The following is a 20,355-nucleotide window of genomic DNA, read 5'->3' as shown; positions in this document are numbered from 1 at the left end:
GTTCACCTGTGTAAAGAGTTCGTAATCTAGCACATAATTTGAAAATGGTAAACTGGAGAATGTTTTTATTCTCAAAATATAGCAGATACAATTATGTTGCAGTGTTATGCCTAACATTTGGGGGAAATCTAGAAATACTGCAATTTCTAACAGAAGCATAAATAAGAAAGGGGTGATGCTGAAATTAGAAGTACTGAAATGTGTGTAAGAATGGAGAGATGGGAAGCTAAATACTGTTGTCTGTTTTAACTGAAACAGAACAATGAACTTAAAGAAAGTAAATGTTACTTAGGACAATGTAAAGGTTACCCAATAATATCTGCCTATGGATGACTGTAGAAAACATTCAAGATATGTATGCTATTTTTTTCATTAGTCTTTACAAAAGGTACAGGAAGTGGTGCAAATGCCGAGACTTGTCAATGATTCTCAGTTTAAACTTATATCATTGCTTAGGGCACAGCTCTGTATTGTATGTGGGAGGTATGTGCAGCTGCTATATTACAGTGGAAGTCCCAGGAAGCACTTCTGACTGAGTCAACCAGAAATGCCTCCTGGGTATCCAGGGAGGTATATACTACAGCTGTACTTTGTCTTCACCCACAACCTGCCTCCCTCTCTAGGCAGGTTAGTATTGCTTTCATTGCTAGTACAAGCAGTGGTTTCACTCTCCAACCACACACAGTCTAGGGAACAATGGAAGTAATTCTGCATTTCCTTCCCCCAACCCAATCCCCCCCCCCCATTGCCCTTGCCCATTCACACATGGACTAGTCACAGGGGATTCAAAGGACCAAAGCTTAAAGTTAAAATCCTGTTTCTAAATCTAAATAATATAATTGGGAAGTGGTGATCACAGACTAACATATCTGTTAGTCTGGGGGAGACTGGGAGGTGCTGGGGGGGAGAGGGAGCTGATGGGGGCCTGCTTATGTATTACTGTGGCTCTTTGGCAACGTACATTGGTAAATTCTGGCTCCTTCTCAGGCTCAGGTTGGCCATCCCTGCTCTATATTATTACTTAGCATAGACAGCACATTACAAATTTTAATTAATTATTATACTCAAAAATCCAGGGATGTAGGCAAATAAATATTATTGCTCCTATTTTACAGATGGGAAAACTAAGGCAAAGGAGGTTAAGTGACTTGTCCAAGTCTTCAAAGAGCATTTGGGTCAAAGCTGACATTAGAGAGTAAGAATTCCTTATTCTCAGTGCCATGCCCCCAAAGGGCCTTAGACTCTCTGCCTGATTGTTTGGTTTTAGAGTACTGATCTGCACCAGATCCCCAGTCAGTGATCAAGATGCACTTGGATTGAGTTTATGAGGGCCATTATCTTCCAAGTATCCATTCTGTCTCTTGGAAATCAAATACACTTAGACTGATTAGGCCCTGTTTAGGGCTAAGGTTTTTTTCAAATGGGTTAGAATGTAAAAAAAGTTACAAAATCTCTTTAAACGACACTAGATATTGTGTTAACTACAGAATGCAATTTTCATCATTCTGTAATAGTAAAGTCATAAGTATTTTAGTTAAAATAAGACTGAATTGAGCAGTACATCTGGGTACAAGCGATCTCCTTATGAGTGAGCTCATAACCTGCTCCACTTGCCCACATAGTGGATATAAGAGTGTTTAAAGGTTTTAAAAAAAGAAAAGGAGTACCGGTGGCACCTTAGAGACTAACAAATTTATTAGAGCATAAGCTTTCGTGAGCTACAGCTCACTTCATCGATGAGCTGTAGCTCACGAAAGCTTATGCTCTAATAAATTTGTTAGTCTCTAAGGTGCCACCGGTACTCCTTTTCTTTTTGCGAATACAGACTAACACGGCTGCTACTCTGAAACCTAAAGGTTTTAAGTTGCTTCTTTATAAGGGCTACTGAACCAAGAGTTACTGCATGGGGAAAAGCAGCCTTCATGGTGCACCTATGCTCCCTCCCACATGGATAGACAAAGGTAGAGAGAGACTTAACTCTGCTCCACCACACCATCCAACGGGCTGAGCCGTCACAGAAGGGGAAGTAAACGGTGCCAGATAAGGGGCTGGTGCAGATGACTTTCTTCCTTTGGGGAACGGGGGAAACAAGCATGCATTATGATTCTGTGTGTCACAGTTCAGCCCCGATCTGCTCTTGGGGCTGCACAGCCATGTGAGGCCCTGTAGGTAGCATCTTGTGACAACTCTGTGGTCAAGCCCTATGTTAATAAACCAGGTATAAATGATCAAATTATTACTAATGGTATATGTTTTAGAGCCATTATGTTATGATTCTTAAAGTGTATACTAGAAATACGCTTGAAATGGTTTTAGATTGTCACCTACTCTTTGAGGTACCGACTGTCTTTTTATTCTGTTTGTACAACAAGTAACACAGTGGGGTCCTGCTCCATGACTAGTGCTCCTAAGTGCTGCTGGAGTATAAATAATAATAATCTAGATGTAACCTGTGCTAACACAGTGGTTCTTGTCCTCTGCTGGTGGCTAATCCATATATAGAGCTTTATGGGTCTCTTAGCCCTGGTCTACACTACGGGGAGCGGCTGGGGGGTCGGCCTAAGATATCTTAGGTTGACTTACCTGGCTGTGAGGACGGCGGCAAGTCAATCGCTGCCGCTTCCCATTAGACTCCGCTTTCGCCTCTCGCAAGCTGGAGTTCCAGAGTCGACGGAGCGTGTTCAAGGATCAATTTATCGCATCTAGATGAGACATAGTAAATCGATCGCTACCTGCCGATCCGGCAGGTAGTGAGGACCTGCCCTTGCAGCCTTTACACTAAGGGGCCTTGTTCTTAGGCTATGTGTACACTACAGATGAGTCCAAATATAAATAGCAGTGTAACCATGGTATGGCAGTGGAGGCACGACTCATGTACATATCCACCAGTTTCAGGTGGGTTGGTATGTGGCATGGCTCAAACATTCTTCTGCTGTTGCTACCTGTGCTACCATACAACGTGGTTATTTATACTTGTGCTAGTTCATTGAGAGTTAGCGTGCAAATGTATATATACATGAGCAGGGGAATCGCACCCCTAGCTTGTAATGTAGACATAGCCTTAGCATCATGCAGGAGAGGCTTATGTTTTTTTTAGATCCCTACAGACAATCACCTATTTAGGGGTGTCATGCTGCATAGACCTTAAAGTGCAAATAAAACTATTTTCAACAAGTGGTACCTGTAGAAGTGGTATGTCCCATCTGCCTAAGGAAGTCCAGGTATCGGATATCCTCTGCTTCAGTAAACATTTAGTAGCCCTTGGAAGCAATTTCTCTGATTATGTTAATTAGTTATAAACACAACTGTGCATTTTTAAAACTTGTTACTAACATATTTCTTTATTTTGTAAAGAGAAATGCTATGCAATAGCTCTAGTTGAAATGAGAAAATGTAGCACATTTCCTCTTTTATATGCGACAGTTTCTTATCTTCTTTACTTCAAGTACATCTGTACTTTGATGAGATTAATGTATTATCATGTTTTTGGATCTTGAAGTTCACTTGTAATGAAGAAAGATGCTGCACAAAAGAGCTAGCCAGCAAGAATGAGACTAGTATCATAGTATTGGTCATTTAGCAACTGACAAGCAAAGCAGAGATTAATTGCAAAACTTTCCTGGTCTTAGAATGTAGCCAAATATGCAATCCATGATAACTATTCTATGGTTTTGATCATTGAATCCATCAGTATGAAAGGATGACTTTCCCTGTTCACTAGCACACGTAGAGCCCTTCACTGTTCTTTCATTCTTCTTTGCAGAAATGGATTAAGGCTAAATATGGCCCAGGTTAAACAAAACTGTGGGACTCCATACCTACTCGGAGATTTTGGAAGAAGGAGGTTGAAATAGAAACATTTAATAGCCTTTCAGAGTACATGGCTCAGGCCAGTCGATCAGTTTGATCCTACCACTGCTCAGAAATGGAATCCAGAGTGGAGAGATTGTACTTTGTCCTTTATAGCATCTTATATGTATATATTGCTTTTTATTCTGATGGATGTTCAGTAGTGTGTCTGAATTTACCTACCACTAAAATGCAGCCACTTCTGGGCGGAACACAGCAGATGTTTAGCAGAAATAATTGATTACCAAAAAATCTGGACTCCTGTGACTCAGGTCCACCACTGTAGGCTCATGTTCAGCTCTTTTATTTTCCCCTGATATGTCTGATAGGGAGCATTTTACCCATTTTCCCTACCCATTAAGTGCAGTCCACTTATTCATTTTCTGATTCTTAGCACTGGAAGTATCTTACAGCAAGGATTTGTAGCATAGTCACACAATATCAATTAGTTACTAGCTTTTATATATGGAAATGTGGAGTTTTTCTTTGAGAATGGTGAGCCAAAGTCTCAAAGATCCAGTTTTTTAAATTTTAAATTGCTGGATTCATGTTGGCAAACACAACTGACTAAACACATTTGACTCTGATTCTTTTCCCATTGCTTTATTAGCAATTTACTACAACTGGGAGATTTCAGATATTATTATGGTCTTGTCATAGTGCTGGCCCTTAAAGGGAGTCAGATGCCTAGCCTAGCCTACCTATGCCAAGCTCCACTGAAGAGAATGAGCCAACTTGTGTCCACCTGGGGATAGTTAACTGCCTAAGTAGCTAGAAGGCAGTTAATTAATTAAAAAGCACATGGACCTAATAGAAAGCTTAGGAGAGCTCAGCTGAAAAAAGTTCCTGAGAAGAAAGGAAGCTCCAGAGGAGGGGAGCTCCTAGGGAATCTGAACTAGGCAAAAGCTCTCCAGATAGGGATGCCTGGGAGAGACCCTAAACAACCAGGAGAGAGACTACAAAGGTATACAGCCTGAGGCCTTACAGAAGGAGCTGCTGCTGGAACCTAGAGATATTTTGTTTTGGAACTTTAAAGTTTTATGCAGGCTCTTAGGTAAAAGCCTTTAAACCCTTGTACAAGTGCTCCTTTCAGCAAGCTTTATTTATTGCTGTAAAGTAGAGTGGCTTCTCCTTGACCGAGATGTTTGTGACCTCAGTGTCCCCTTATTAAGCGGAGAAACTGAGGCTGGCCACAGCAGAGCCACACCTAGTCACAAGGGGGTGCTTGGGAGGCAACGAGGCACCTTCTAGAGATACAAATTGCTATATAGGAGACAAATGTATAAGAAAACTCCACAAAATTATATAGCACTAACCTTTTACAAATGCTGCCAGATTACAAAGAGACTATTTAAACACAAGCATAGCGCTATAGTTGAGTAGAGGAAAGAGACTTTTTCCAGTGGTGCATTTCAGTTGGGGAAGAAAGTCTAAAAACAAGATGAACTTTGATGTTTCCTCGTATCCATTCCTTCACCAACATACTGGGACTCTCCTGGAATAATACATTTACTTGAGATTCAGAGAAATGTGTGTATGAGATGCTATATAGCACCCAGCACTAAAACAAGTACTACTAGATTCTCTACTTGCAAACCTCCTGTTTGCCTTAGGATAGCTAAATAAAGATACAGAACTGGTGGAGTCAGGAAATCTGACTTCGTGTTTGACTTGATCCTTGACAAATCACTTAATCTTCATTTTACAGGGGACTTATATTTATCTATTCTACAGGGGTTTGGTGAGTGTATTCATGAATTCTTTTGTAAAGCACTGTATATTTTTGTTTATGATTTATTTTACATAATGCAATTACTTTAAATTTTATATATTTCCTTAAGGTAGAATCCCCTTGTGGCAGGATGCTGTTTTTCTATTATTACTTCCTGTAATTTTGTACTGTCTGTTGTTTTTTGTTAGCCTGAAAACTTCACTGAAAGGAAAGGGTTGAGCTTTAACTGACCAAGTAATAATGGCTCAGCAGGTAAAACACATGAGTTTTGTTAATTACCTCTGGCCTAGAGCCATTAAGTTGTTGTCCACAAACAAAGGGGTTTGATTGACTTTTGGCGGGGCAGCCTCTGAATATATGTTTCACATGGATATGTTAGTTCTGCTCTACTGTGGTATAAACCAGGCTCTTTGTTAAAGAATTCAAGCTGTATTATAACTCAGGGTATGTCTGTGCTACAGCGACACAGTTGCTGTGCTCCAGCTACGTGACTGTAGTGCTTGTGTTATAAACGCTTGCCACAGTGCCAGAAGGGGCTTTTTAGTCGCTTGTACCTGAGTGTCTACCTAGTCATGTCTGCATTGGGGCATAGGTCGTCTTAACTATGGCTCTTAGAGTGTGAACTTTTGCACCCCTAAGTGAGGTAGCTAGGTTGACCTATGTTTTAGGTGTACGCCAGCCTTAAGAGGTAGACAGGAAAGGATGGTATTTTGAGCTGTCTGGAAAAGAGGCCTGTGCTGCCTGATGTTACTTGGGAGGACGTGCACTGGGAGGGTGGGAATGGCATTGCTAGCCCATGTTAGGACAGAGGGCCACCGTGCAAATGGGATACCAGTTACCTTGGTAGTGGATTTCCACCAAGTATATCATTGAGCATGAGGCTAGAATCCTGTTCAGCTGCCAGAGAGGTGAAAAGGCTGCATGCACTCTCTTCCCCAATAGAGATCCATCTATTCAGGCAGGGATTTGTCCATTAGACTGTAGAATAAAATTAATTTTTGCTAGATTGATATGTCTAGTCTTTTCCCAGAGGACTCCTGCCTCATTCTATGCACAGGACAGACTGCATTCTGAATGAATTGGGCATGTGCAATGAATGACACTACTGTCTGTAGAAATCTCTGCCACATTTTGTTGTAGAAGTCAGGTAGTGTACAGAGAATGAGACGGGATTACAGGATGAGAAAGAATGGTCTCCTGTACAAGGAAGTTGAATGCCACCCTGGAGAATTGGATTCTGCCTCTGCCACAGAGTTCCTGTGTGATCCTAGTCAATTCACTTAAACCCAAATTATCACAGGTAGTCACTAATTGTGTGTTCCTTGTTTTCTGGGTGCCCAATATGAGACATCTGGGTTCAGATTTGCAGAAGTGTTGAGTGGTCATAACTGCAACTGAAGTCAATTGGATCTTCACGTGCTTTGTGAACATATAAAATCTTATGTAAATGCTAAGAACTCTGAAAAATCAGGTAGTAGGTATCTTAATCTGGGCAGCCAAAATTAGTGTACACTGACATTTTTGCTTTAATCTCTGTGCACCTCAGTTCTCCAGCTATAAAATGGGAATAAAACCACCTAAACTCATGGGTGTCATGAAGATAAAATGCATTTGTATCTATGAAATACTCTGAGAACACCATAGCCATGCCCATGAAGAAACTAATAATTTTGTATTCAGTACAGGGTTTGGATGGTAGGTGGCAAATACAGCTGGGAGACACACATTGAATGTGGAGAATAAAAGGGAATATTGAATAGCTATCTATTCAGTGAGCATAATCCATCTTGTACACTGAATGAGTCAGGGGGCTGTAGAAAAACTACTATGTTGTCATGTAATTAAAGACCACAGGGTGGGCTGATTTAAATCACCAACCAGGAAATCTTGATTTAAAATATTTATTTTAATCATGTTTCACATTGGTACTTCTAGCTAGTTGATGTAATCATTTCATGCCTCCTTTTTCTTCATAGATTGGAAGAGAGAAACTTTTTCTGCTTTTGAACTCCCAATTGGTTTCTTAACTTTAAGTGAACTAGTCATTGAACTATTTGAAAATACTTAAATGAAGAAAACATTCTCTCTGTACCTGCAGAAGAAGCTAATGCTTTCAAAAGCTGACTTAGCACTTCAAACTCTGGTTCCAGATGCTCAGCCAATGACTTCAACCAATTCAGTCATTTGGCTTTCTTTAGGATTTTGGCAGCAAACGTGTCACTTATTTTTTGTGTGTGTGTTTAAAAAAAATGATTTGAATAGATTATAGTAAGGTTAGGGCTTAATGCAGGTTGTAATAATTTCAAATGTACTTTTATGTAGTTTTTAAAATCTGTATTTAATTTTTATTAAAATATACAATTTAAAAACCTGCTTTATTTATTTGTTAAAATTTATTTATTTGTTAAATTATTTTTAATCCTCCCTGAAAGAGGAGGGATACACACAAAGGGAGCGAATTAAGGTTGCATAGGCAGTGTTAATCCTGGTATTTCCTAACTTGTGAGCGGTTGAGTTTGCAATCTTAATGTTTTTAAAATAACTTCTTAGATGTAAGACTGATAGTTTTGCTGCACTTTTTTGTTTTGAATGTTGGTTTGTTGTTTTGTTTTTTAAAAAAGTCTGATAGGAATTTTGCTAATGTGTGGCAGCTCCTGTAGTTCAAACCATAGCCTTTGGACCTTAAAATGTGCATAACAATTGAGCACGAAAAAAGTGTTTGAATTAAAGGCTTTTTTTTTTTTTTAAAGAAAATGTCACCTTTATTTTTATATGTAAAGTCCCACTGTATAATGCAGATTTAATTAAAGTTTAGCCTCAGACAATGAGATTAAAATTTTGGTCATGCTTAGTGTAAGGATTCTCCTGTCAATTGACTAGTCTTTGCTAATCCTTAGAGCATTATGAAGTCATAAAAAGCTAATAGTCAGTGGGTATAATGGCAGATCATCCAGGTCACATGCTCATATCAGTTTACAACTGTTCCTAACATTCAAAGCAATGTCAGTTTGCTGTGGCTGATCCGGAGACTGAGCAAAGTGTAATAGGAAATGGCTATAGCTGCAAACAACTTCCAAGGGTTTCCGATATCGTTGGAGAACTGCTTAGTGAGGAAATGAAGGCCCTGTGGCTACCTTGGGGTATATGCTTCTTTTTAGCAAAGGAAATCTCCATTGTTTAACATTGTGGTTCTTCATCCTGGTTGAGCTAACATTTTCAGAACTAGAATCAAACATCTTTTGTTAAATCATATGCTAAATCTGCTGAAAAATGAAAATTGCATTTAGCTGCGATTTTTAGCTGTTCAGATATTGCCGATTTATTCCCTATCCATTTATGCCACAAATCTTGGAATATATATAGTAATTATATGATTAGCTGTTGCTTATTTGACATATATTGGGGAGAGGAATAAATGAAGATGTGCAGTCTTGCTATCTTCAGGCCAAATTTTTGTCTTATTGAAATTAATAGGCTGCAAAACTGCCATTTCAATCAATAGGGATTGCACATAGAGACTGAGGTCAATATATACCCCTACATTTGAAGACAGAATTTAATTTAGCACAGGACTACTGTTCTTCATAAAAGTACTATCAAGCGTTTGAAGGTATGTGACTAGACTATTGACAGATTTATTTCAGATGTCTGCAGTCTTTTAAATGAATATTTTTTCTTTTTAAATATAGTTCCACTATATTCTTCTTTTAGAAAAGAGATGGGATATGAAGCAAGAAAAATAAAGAAAATGAAAGAACACCACTACCCCAGAATTGTTGTCACTCTAAATTGCAACAGGATAGGCCATCTTGTGGCCTGGCTTAAATAGCATTGCAGAGGCATAAGGAAAAATAAGATCCCCTTCCCATGCTATTGTGCAACCACTTCACATCCCTGCTGCAGGCATGGTACTATGTACTTGGAACTCTGCTTGTGTGGAGGGGATTGGATGCCATCACAGATGAGTTGAGCTAGAATGTGGAAATAATAGTAATCATAGCACATTGGAAAGGTAGAAAGCACATTACAACCTTTGGAATCAAGAAGAGTATTGTGCCTTTCTGAGGTATGGTTCCTTACCTGTTGGATGCTAAGTATTGCACCTTGCACAGAGCTGATTTTTGTAAGTGCAATGTATAGACCCAGATGGAAAATGGAAAGTCCTTCCCATGAAAAAAAAATTGTTTTTGAAAAACATTTTGCCCCAAAATGGGACGAAAGGTCAAAACCACATATTTTTGTGGGAAGGTTTTTCAATAAAAATTCAATTTCATTTTGTTTTGGATCTTTACAAGTAAAGTTGACGAGCCTTCCAGCCTAGCTGCTGGAGAGTCAGAGTCCACAGTTTCAGCACTGAAGGGGAAGAGCACCCAGGTTGGACTTCCAGGAGCTTGGGGGCAGATGGAGTGCCTGGGCTGTCTGCTGCTCCAGCCCCAGAGTTTGGGGCTGGGCACTCAGCTTAGCAGTCCTCCAGGAAAGCTTTGTGTCAGTTTCACTGACAGAAAATGAAATTGACAAAAGTCCTCTAGCAGGGTACCATCAGTTTGATTTTGGTTGTGCAAAAAGGACATTTTTTTTCTTTGTCAGAAAATCACTTTGAGAATGTATCTGTTTGTGTTTAATATTACAAAATTTGTTCCTATTCAGAAGTGGTTAGGTAACCAGGTAACTAACTCCAGCTTGGCTAGTTTTTATTTGTTGGAAATCCAAAAACTAATCTATCAAGAAAGGACGTTGAGGACTTTTAGTGTTAGCTGTGGAAGATTTCACAGTTGAATCACATCTGTCCCGCAGCCAGTTTAATAATTCCTTTTCTTATTCCTAGGGCTAAAATCAGACCGTCTGTTGGTATTTTACCTTTTCAGTTTTCTGCCTTTCTCACAAGTATTGTATATTGGGTTGTACTGGTTGTGCAGTTAAATTTTTTACCTTTTGAGATGTTGCAGGTTCCAGCAATATTCCGCATTGTAGGTATAGGGAACATCTCTTACATACAGGTAAAATGACAAATGAAACCTTTTTAATTCTGTCACCATTATGTATACACAAAGTATTAAAAGCATTTGAAAGAAGAAAAAAATAGGACAGATTTCTGTTAGGTTGCACCTATTTATTTCATGTTTGCATAGATACGAGAATACACCTCTGCTGTTTTGGATTGTCTTTATTTGAGCAAACACAATCAAGTTACTGGACTTGCATTGAGAATTAAAGACCAGCTAGAAGGAGCAAGGGGTCTCGTATATAGGCCTCCCCCTTGTTGCTTTCAAAATGTGCTCACTACAGCTTCCATGGAGTGAGTCCTTGATGATGGAGGAAAAGGGTTCTTGTTGCATTTGAGTTGTTTTTTCTATCCCCGTCTCCCCCTAAATGGGTAGTAGAGGGGGATGAAGGGGAAGTTTGTGGAGAAGAGGAGGAAGCAACTGGGCTTACTCAGGAGGAGGGCACTGCCATTCTTTCTGACCAGGAGACTGAGACTCGGTGGGTGGAGTGGGGGAGATATTTTTCCCCTTACAGAACTTACCAGGATTTGGTTGGCAGCACCTACCTATGAAATTTGCAAAAGGACCGAGTTTCCTCATGACTTGCTGTGGGCATCATACTAATCACCCTTTTTCCTTGGGGCCAGGGAAGGAATTTTTCTCTCACTGCCAGACTGGCCAAGGTGTGGTGGGGGTTTTTCTCCTTCCTCACAGCAGGTTTGGCACCCGGTGAAGTGGTGTTGGGGAGTTAGGTAATATTCTCACAATTTAGTAAGTGAAACTTGCGGCAGCTGTTCCATGCAAGTTCTTGTTATGGAAGGGATACATTTATCAGACAAAATGGATTTGAGGAGGATTTGAGGGAAAGCATCCCTTTATGGAGTTAAGAAGGGGGAGTTTTGGGGCATCTGTGTCTGGTACAGTGGAGAGCCGACCCTCCTCTTGTGAGGGGAAGGTCGCAGGGTTCTAGCTACAGTATGGCTGGAGCCAGGTAGGGGATTATGTGTAAATGGTTAAGGAAATTATGATAACCTGCACTGTACAATTTATTGCCAGGTATTCCCAGATATTTTTGGTGAATAAAGTTGCAGCCTAATTAAATCACATCCCTTGCCTCCAGTCTTTCTTCTGGCATGGCTGGCCAACTCTTCTTGGTGAAATATTTTTACACTCAAACGTCTGGCACTGATCTGTGTCCTTCTCTCTCCCTACTAGCAGCACAGAGCACTATCTTTAGGCTAGTGTGTATTCTAGGGCTCTGCTGTTGGGAAATCCCTCAAAGAAACTTTCAGCATCTAGTATGGGTTGAAATTCCACCACAGAAATAGAGGAAGAGGAGTAAATTTGCTCATGAAAAGGAAGAAGAGGGTCTGGAGGAGAGGGGGAAGCTTCAAGTTCCATTTTCAAGTATGGGCAGTGTGTTTTTGCCTATTTTTATTTAATTGAACCTACTTGTCAGTTGGTGTAAACAGGGCAGGATAAGTTAGATGGCAAATGTTGGAGTTCTTTGTGTGTTAATTCTTAATTTTGAATTGCTTTAATTTATTATTTTAATAACATGCATATGGAACTAGTAGCCTGCAGCAATGCACGCACACACATCACAAAAAGAAATCTTAAGATAATGTATAAATCTGTCAGAAGGAGTATTCCTGATATCATTTTGAACTCCTGCTTCCTCTGGATTTCTGTCAGTGTGCATATGTCCAACATAAACCATTCTTAATATCAAAGGATAAAAAGACAGTAGATTAGAATCCCATCTCAGAGAGTTGCTATACTTTCAGGTTAACTTTTCTTTCATTTTGAGAAGATTTAGATATGTAATCAGAGAAAATTTCAAGCAGATCAGTGTTAAACTCATAGCAGCCCAGCAAAAAACAAACAAAAACCAAGCACCAAAACGTTTGGAATTTCATATTTTCCTTTCAAAGACAAGAATTCTTTTTGCTGGAAAAAAAATTCATTGTGAGACAGGCTGGTTAATGCTATATTTTTACGTCTCTTTTTATTGTTTTGGGTAACCAGCCATTACTTACTGTTTCAGTTTCGTGAGAAATGTATCATGTCTAGGCACAGCTCCATCCAAATCTGCTGTTTTAATATGCATATTTTGAATCTTTTGGAAAACTCTCCACTTTTCTCTTGGTATTAGAGAGGGAGTTATGTATATTATAACTTTTCTGTGTGTGAAGCCAAAAATCAGTTCTCAAAGTTGCTACAGGAGACCTGATTCTCAACTGGAATGGAGTACAGCAGTTGTTAAAGCTGATGAAGGAAATCCATCTTTTACAACTGAAAAGCTTTCAGTGGAAGCAGTGAATTTAAAGTTTAGTATCCTAAAAAAATCCCTGTAAATCAGATAAATAGACAACAAAACAATTAAAACAGGTAAAAATAGCAAAACAATCAAACAAAAGCTAATAATTTAGCTCAGAAAGTTGTGTTCCCCTGTCCCATGTGTAGTTTAAACAGAATGGAAAGGAACATGTTTTTGTCACCTAAGCAGAATGCAATCAAACTAGCTTAGATTTTCATCCTTTGTTTTGAGATTTTTCTTTAAAGTGGATAACATTTCTTAATCATTTTTTAAAATATCTTCTCAAATCAAACTAATTTGCTGCTTCATCTTCTCTAAAATTAATATTTACCATGTAATGTGTTTTGTTTTCTCTGCTTGTGTTATAAGGCATACTGTGGTAACACTGAATGTGGTGGGGAGTGGGGACTGCAACTGAATTATCAGCTGCATCTGCATTCTTCTTGATTTCCTATATGAGAGAGGTTTCAGAGTAGCAGCCGTGTTAGTCTGTATTCGCAAAAAGAAAAGGAGTACTTGTGGCACCTTAGAGACTAACAAATTTATTAGAGCATAAGCTTTCGTGAGCTTGAAGTGAGCTGTAGCTCATGAAAGCTATGCTCTAATAAATTTGTTAGTCTCTAAGGTGCCACAAGTACTCCTTTTCTATATGAGAGAGTTTATTTTGGCTTGTGTAGGCCACGGGGACTCTCACCAATTAACAATGAACCCTTTTGAGGGCAAAATTGAATATAGTATCTCTTTACATTTAGGTCCAAATTCTGTTCTTGATCATTCTGTGTAAAGCTAGAGTGACTCTAAAGAGCAGATTTTCATCTTGATTACCTTGGTGTACTCTAAAGTTTGCTTTCCAAGGACAGAGTTACAACACTGTAACAGGACAGACTAACTTAACATAAAACATGCATGCTGTTGCCTTATCTGACATCTTGTATAGGGTATGTTGGAACGTCTTATTTCCCAAAAGGCAGCTCCTTTTTATATAGTACATTAAGTACTAAGAAGCTTACATGTTAAACCACACATTTTAATTTCTTTTTTTGCTTAAGACACCTCACTATAACTTTCCTGAAATCTTTTGATTTCATGCAGCTGACTACATAAACTTTTGTGGATCAACTGTTGCTTTGTTGCACCAGTATGTAGGAGAGCAGAATTTGGCCTTATCTCAGTGTGTCAGACTTCATGAGAGAGTTTGTGTTACTTTTGTAGCTGGCAAAAGATGGATTTTTTTCAAGGAGTAATTAATTCTCTGTTTTATGTTCCATGATGCATTTTGATGTCTGTAGAAATGTCATGTGTCCAAAAAGAGTTTCAGTTGCTGAGATTTTTATTTTGTTGTCATTTTTACAATTTTCAATAATGTTGCCATTTTTCTTGTGCTATAATTGAAAATAAAGCACAAATGAACATTGTGGAAGTATTTTTCCCTAAGTAAAAACAGTTTAATTGTATTAAAAATAAGTTTCCTGACAATTGTAACAGCTTGGAAAAACTGCTCACTATATTTTAAAATGTCTGGGATGTTTCTCTCTGAAACAAGACATTGCTAATTACCAAATAATATGAAAATGGCAGGTTTAAAGTTCATAAACTGTTTGCACAGCAGGGCGAAGCCACCATAAATACTGAGTCCAATTTTATGGTGGTTGATAGCTGGCTCCACTATACAAATGTATTGGATTGAATAGATGAATGTCTTCAATGAAAGCAAGAAAAAAAGTTAAATATTCAAGTTTGTTTAGCTACAGTAAATGTCAGATCCAGTATCCACCAACCAAAGTTTTACAATGAGCAGAAAAGCCCAAAGAGTTATGTATGGTCTTTTTTTCTATCCTGAAGAATTCATCAAAAGCTTCTGTGATTCATACTTATTGTGCAGACATTTTATGGCAGATTAATCATGAAGTATAAAAACATCTGGAGCAGATGAAGTGAACCTTAAAACTAACTAATCCTGTAATCATTACTCTTTTATGTTTCTGCTTTCAGCTGATCATGACTTTATTACACATTAACAGCTAAAATGTTGGCCTCATTGAGATTTTGCTGTTTGAGTAGAGTAGTATATTTTTGCATTAGCTGAAATAAACCTTAAGTTTTTTATAGAGGAGATAATTTTTAGTAGCTGTTTAAACAATACGATTATGACAGCTTGAAACTGTCTTGCCAGGTATCATGTGAGACTGGGCAAATAGCAGTGAGCTTACTATTAAAGAGCTTATGACTCAGGAAGAGGAAGAAATTGGCGAACAATGAAAAGGAAGTAACCTCACATTGATTTCTGAATGGACTTGGACTGTTGGTATTTTATTTGGTTCTGGCTTTGGTGGTTTGGATGTCACTGAAGGCAGTATACTGTTGCAAGGAGAGAGGAGACTTAACAGGAGTTCAATGCTACTTGCTCCCTAGTGGTAATAAAACCAAGGCTTGTTCCAACAAAGCCAAGGTTCATTTCACAGGAAATTATGAATTGTTAGCAAAATAGCAACAGAAGCAAACATGAATACTTAGAAGGAACCTGACTATGCACAAGTATACAAAGTAAGAGTAAGCGGACCGGAAAAACTTGGGAGAAATTTGTTCTCTCACTCATCAGTTTCAGTTACAGAAACCTTAGGTCTCATCTACATTTTAAAGTTTTACTAATATAACTGTTTGGTTTGTGGTGGAGATGGGAGGGAGTGTGTGGGGTGTTCTCCTCCCCCCTCCCCTCTTTTTGGTTTAAAAAAAAAAAGTTAGACCAGTAAAAGGCTATAAGATGCAATGGAGGAACTGCAAAGAATTTATTTTTTTCTTTTAAAAAACAAAAAAACGCCCCACAAAAATAATATTATGGGATGGAACAGAGGGAATTGTGGGAATTTCATCTTAAGCTTCCACAATTCCCTGAGAGGCACACTGATGTCCCACAATGCACTGGAAAAATTTTCCATAAGGCAGTTCACCAGACAGTGGCATGGAAGATAACTGAGATACCTACCCACACTGCAGCATACCTTGCTGATATAACCTGTTGCTCTGAGGACTTTAGGTACCTAGAGAGTGCTAAGCAGGGGTTCTGAGGACTTGAATTTTTGATTTAGGCACCTAAAGTAGTTGCAATTAAACATCTTAAATCCCTTTGTGGTTTGAGCCCTAAAATATTCTAGTGTGAAAACATTTTTTTAAAGTCTAGATATTACTTTCTCAAGGAGTTATGCCTTCATAAAAGGAGTCAGTACAGCCTGAAAGTAGCTGTACTCAAATCTGCATGGTTACCGTTTGATGTCGCATATAAGCAATTTACCATAATATACTCACTAAGCTAGTTTTCAGCCTTCTAATACAAAAAGTTAAAGATTCAAAATGTTTATTCGCTTGACTGACTTTCAGATGTTTGTGTAATGCTGTTTTTTCCTCTCTAGCCCATACATTATTAATCTCTGGGAGGCTGCAGGTCCTGTCTGTACTTCCTGAGTGAAATCACTAAAATGATTAATGCCTTCTATGATCAGCAAATTCCAAATCTTTGTTGCTGACGACTGTTGAAATAGTGCGGGGAGGTAGGTCTGCCTGAAAGAGACATGAAATTATGTACTAGACTGAGTAAAGTTCTTTGGTTACTGATAACGCAAGTGACTCTGTGAAATATTAGATATGGGATAAAGTAATGACCTTTGATCCAATATATAAAGTCCTGCAGTCTGTCATGGCAACACACACAACACTCATAAACATTGACATCATTGTACTTCATTGAATTTCTAACTTTATGATACAAGCTCATCAGTAAGGGCCAGGCTACCTTTTTACTCTCATTAGGTGAAATCCTGTCACTATTGAAGTCAATGACAAACTCCCATTTACGTGTTATTTTTACCTATCTTGTTGCACAGTTCCATAGAACTGTTCAGAGTAAGGCACTACTTGAGTGAAAATAGCAGGATCTTGTCCTAAGTGTTGGAGCCATGTACATAAGCACTTAAGCAAGTACAGTAGAACCTCAGAGTTACAAACTGACCAATCAACCACACACCTAATTTGGAGCTTGAAGTACACAATCAGGCAGCGGCAGAGACCCCCCCTCCCCCCCAAAAAGGGGGGGGGTCAAATACAGCATATTGCTGTGCTAAATGTAAACTACTAAAAAAAATAATAGGGAAATTTTAAAAATGTTTTTGAGAAGGTAAGAAAACTTTTTGTTACTGTTTTATTTAAATGAAGATGGTTAAAAGCTGCATTTTTCTTCTGCCTCATAAAGTTTCAAAGTTGTATTAAGTCAATGTTCAGCTGTAAACTTTTGAAAGAACAACCATAACATTTTTTTCAGAATTACAAACAACCTCTATTCCTGAGGTGTTCGTAACTCTGAGGTTCTACTGTATTTAAGTCCCATTTAAATCAATGGAGCTACTCGTACTTGAAGTTACACACATAGAATCACAGAAATGTAGGACTGGAAGGGATCTTAATAGATCAGCTAGTCCAGTTTCCTGCACTGAGCCAGGACTAAGTACTATTTTATCTAGACCATGCTTAAATGCTTTGCTGAATAGGGATGGAATTAAGCATGTGCTTAAAGTTAAGCAGGTATTTGAACTGCATTGCTAGTAGCTATGTGACTATTTAGTGATATGCATAGTCCACTCGTTCAGCACTTCACTCAAAAGCTACTGGAGACAGCTTTTTCTAGATTTAAAAACCATTAATATTGAGACATTAAGGGCAGGCTAGGTCAGAGGATTGGAATCCTATCTAAGTGTTAAGGAATTATGTTTGAGTCTATATGTACCATAGCTGTTCAGGTACCACACACAGTTTTGACTCAGCAGCCTGCATTCATAGTTAGAGATGTGCTGCGGCAACATATTGATCAGTTTTAAATCATCAGTGCATAACTGCCAAATGAAAAAGAAAGAAAAAGTATATTTCTCTCTGTTGAAAGGCAAAGCGTAATATTCTTTTCAGTTTGAAAACTGGTAGGAGCTAATCTTGTTGCTTTTCATTAACCTGTTAATTGTATTTGGTTTTGAAGCTGTCACTTTAAAAACATGTCTAGAGAAAAACAGTTTGATCAGTCTTGACTACAATATGTATGAATAAGATAAGAAGAAAACCTTAACTATTAATTGTTAGGAAGGAAATATTTGTTCTGCTGCTGAGTGTTTAGGAAGTGAATTAGGTGTAAATCAGGAGTAAGTTAATTGAAATGAATTGAATTACAGGAGTAGAAGTAGAGAGGCAGTATTCTTTTTGCATATAGCATTGGTGAGACCATTACTTGGACTACTGTGTTTAATTCTGGTGTCCATGCTTCAAAAAGGTTGCTGAAAAAATTGGAGATGGTTTAGAAAATAGCAACAAGGGGTCTGCCTCTCAGTGAAAAACATAAGAAGCTCAGTCTGTTTAGTCTACCAAAGGGGAGATTAAGAGGTGACTTGATCTCTGAGTCTGAGAGTCTGAAGGTGAGAAGATACTTAATACTAGAGGGCTTTTTAATCCAGAAAACAAAAAGTATAACCAGTTCCAATGGCTGGAAGTCAAAGCTAAACAAATTTGAACTGGAAATAGGGTGCAAATTTTTATGCAAATTTTTATTTTTATTTTTTTTAGTTTAATTAACTATGGTACTAATTTACCTAGCGATGTGATCGATTCTGTCACTTGAAGTCTTTAAATCAAGATTGGATGGTTTTCTAATTCAACCAGAAGTTATGCTCTGTGTTATGCAGAAAGTCAGCCTAGACAATCACAGTGGGCCCTTCAAAACATTCAATCTATGCTCCTGTAAACTTGTATAGCGATTCAGGCCCTAAGACTTTTAAAACCAAGATATTTATTTTCAACACTACATAACAATTTTTTCCCCCATAAATGAGAGAGCAATGTTATTGGTTTTCCAATCTGTTCTGTGTTAAAATAGATTTTACATTATAGAAAATGGGTATAATTTTTCATGATGATTCAATAAAGTTTTTCTATGATTACTGGAGTGTAAAAAGAATTAAATTTAGAGAGGGAACCCTTCTCTAAATGAGCATTTTGTCTTGAGCGCTGAACATAAATGCAACCCTGCCTGACCATTCAATATTACAAGCTTGCCTATATTAGAAAACTTGCATCAGTGCAATTATATCAATTTAAATGACCAAATTAAGCTACATCTATTTAAAGGCAATTTAGACTGGTTTAAGTGCATTTACATTAAGAATTTGCACCAATGTAATTTACTTGTGCAAAAAACACCTTGTGAAGGGCAGCCCTAAATCTAGTGAGGTGCTATGTGCCTTTCTGAGTGATCTGTGATCGCATACAGAATATAAGACTCCAATAAGGAATTTCCATTAAATCTGTGCACCTGAGGTTTTACCAGACTAGCTCCTGTTCCCAATTTCATTGAACTTTGAGAGGTGTGAGTCCTATTAGAGAAGAGGTCTGCAATGAGTGGTCTGCCTCTGTGCAAGATTCCCCACCTTCCACATAGCAGAACTTCAATGCTTCTGTGCAGTATGTCTCTGCAGCTGCAGAGGAAGCCCCATACTGCTTGTGCTTGAGAGAGATTTCTCTGTGTGCCTCTAACATGTATTACTTTTGTTTTCTTCTAATAGGGTATTATTTAATGTTTGTAGAGCATTCTAGTTCACAGCAAGGTCCACAGGTCCATGACATTGGGTCTTTGCTCTGTGCAGCCTTGGTGGCAGACAAAACCTGTCAGTAAGCGGCGGGGAAGGCATGGCTCCATCTCTGGAAAAAACACCAATTTTTCCTTTGCCTCTGCAGCTGCAGGCTGGCAGACCAGCTGCTCCTTGATGCCACGCAACTTTAGAGGAGGGAGCAGAAGAATAACAAGGGGGTGGGTGGTGGTTGGTTTACTGCAGGTTCGGCCGATTGCGGCTCCCACTGGCTGCGGTTCGCCGCTCCAGGCCAATGGGGCTGTGGGAAGCGGCGCGGGACCAGGGACGTGCTGGCCACCCTTCCCACAGGTCAGTGGGAGCCGCGATCGGCCGAACCTGAGGACATAGCAGGTAAACAGACCGGTCCGGCCCGCCAGGGGCTTTCCCTGAACAAACGGTGGACTGGCTTTGAGAAGCACTGTTCTAGACTATGACCGTGTAACAACTGGTGGTTTCTTAGAGGGAGAGCCATACCTCCCTTTCTACTAATAGATTTGGTTTGCCTCCAATGCTGCAGAGAGTGAAGATGCAGCATCATGGATCTGTGGACCTCATTACTCCAAGAAAGAAAGTTTTCCTATTGTGAGCATAGAGTATATGCATATTTAGGCACAATGGGGTAAACTAAGGATGGAGCAGAAGACTTTTCTCTGAATGTGAATTAAAATCAGTCTACGTATGTATTTAAAGTACTGGTTTTAAAAATAGGGTTTTTTTCCGTTTCCCAAAGTTTATAATGTTCTGTTGAGGAAATAAATGTTACATTTACACGTCTATGAGTTTTGTCGCTTTTCTTAGATAATGATCATTTTAGGA

At 38.7% G+C, this 20,355-nt stretch overlaps 1 protein-coding gene across 7 annotated transcripts in view; it reads left to right on the top strand.

Annotated features, from left to right (window-relative positions):
- FAT1 (FAT atypical cadherin 1) overlaps positions 1-20,355 on the top strand; it is a 152,470-nt gene that overhangs the window by 53,589 nt on the left and 78,526 nt on the right. The gene's annotated exons all lie outside the window — the stretch shown is intronic.

The sequence above is a fragment of the Dermochelys coriacea genome, chromosome 4 (assembly GCF_009764565.3).
Source record: "Dermochelys coriacea isolate rDerCor1 chromosome 4, rDerCor1.pri.v4, whole genome shotgun sequence".
Classification (NCBI taxonomy): Eukaryota; Metazoa; Chordata; order Testudines; family Dermochelyidae; genus Dermochelys; species Dermochelys coriacea.
Note: the sequence above shows the minus strand (reverse complement) of the source record. Positions and strands in the feature narration are given on the sequence as shown.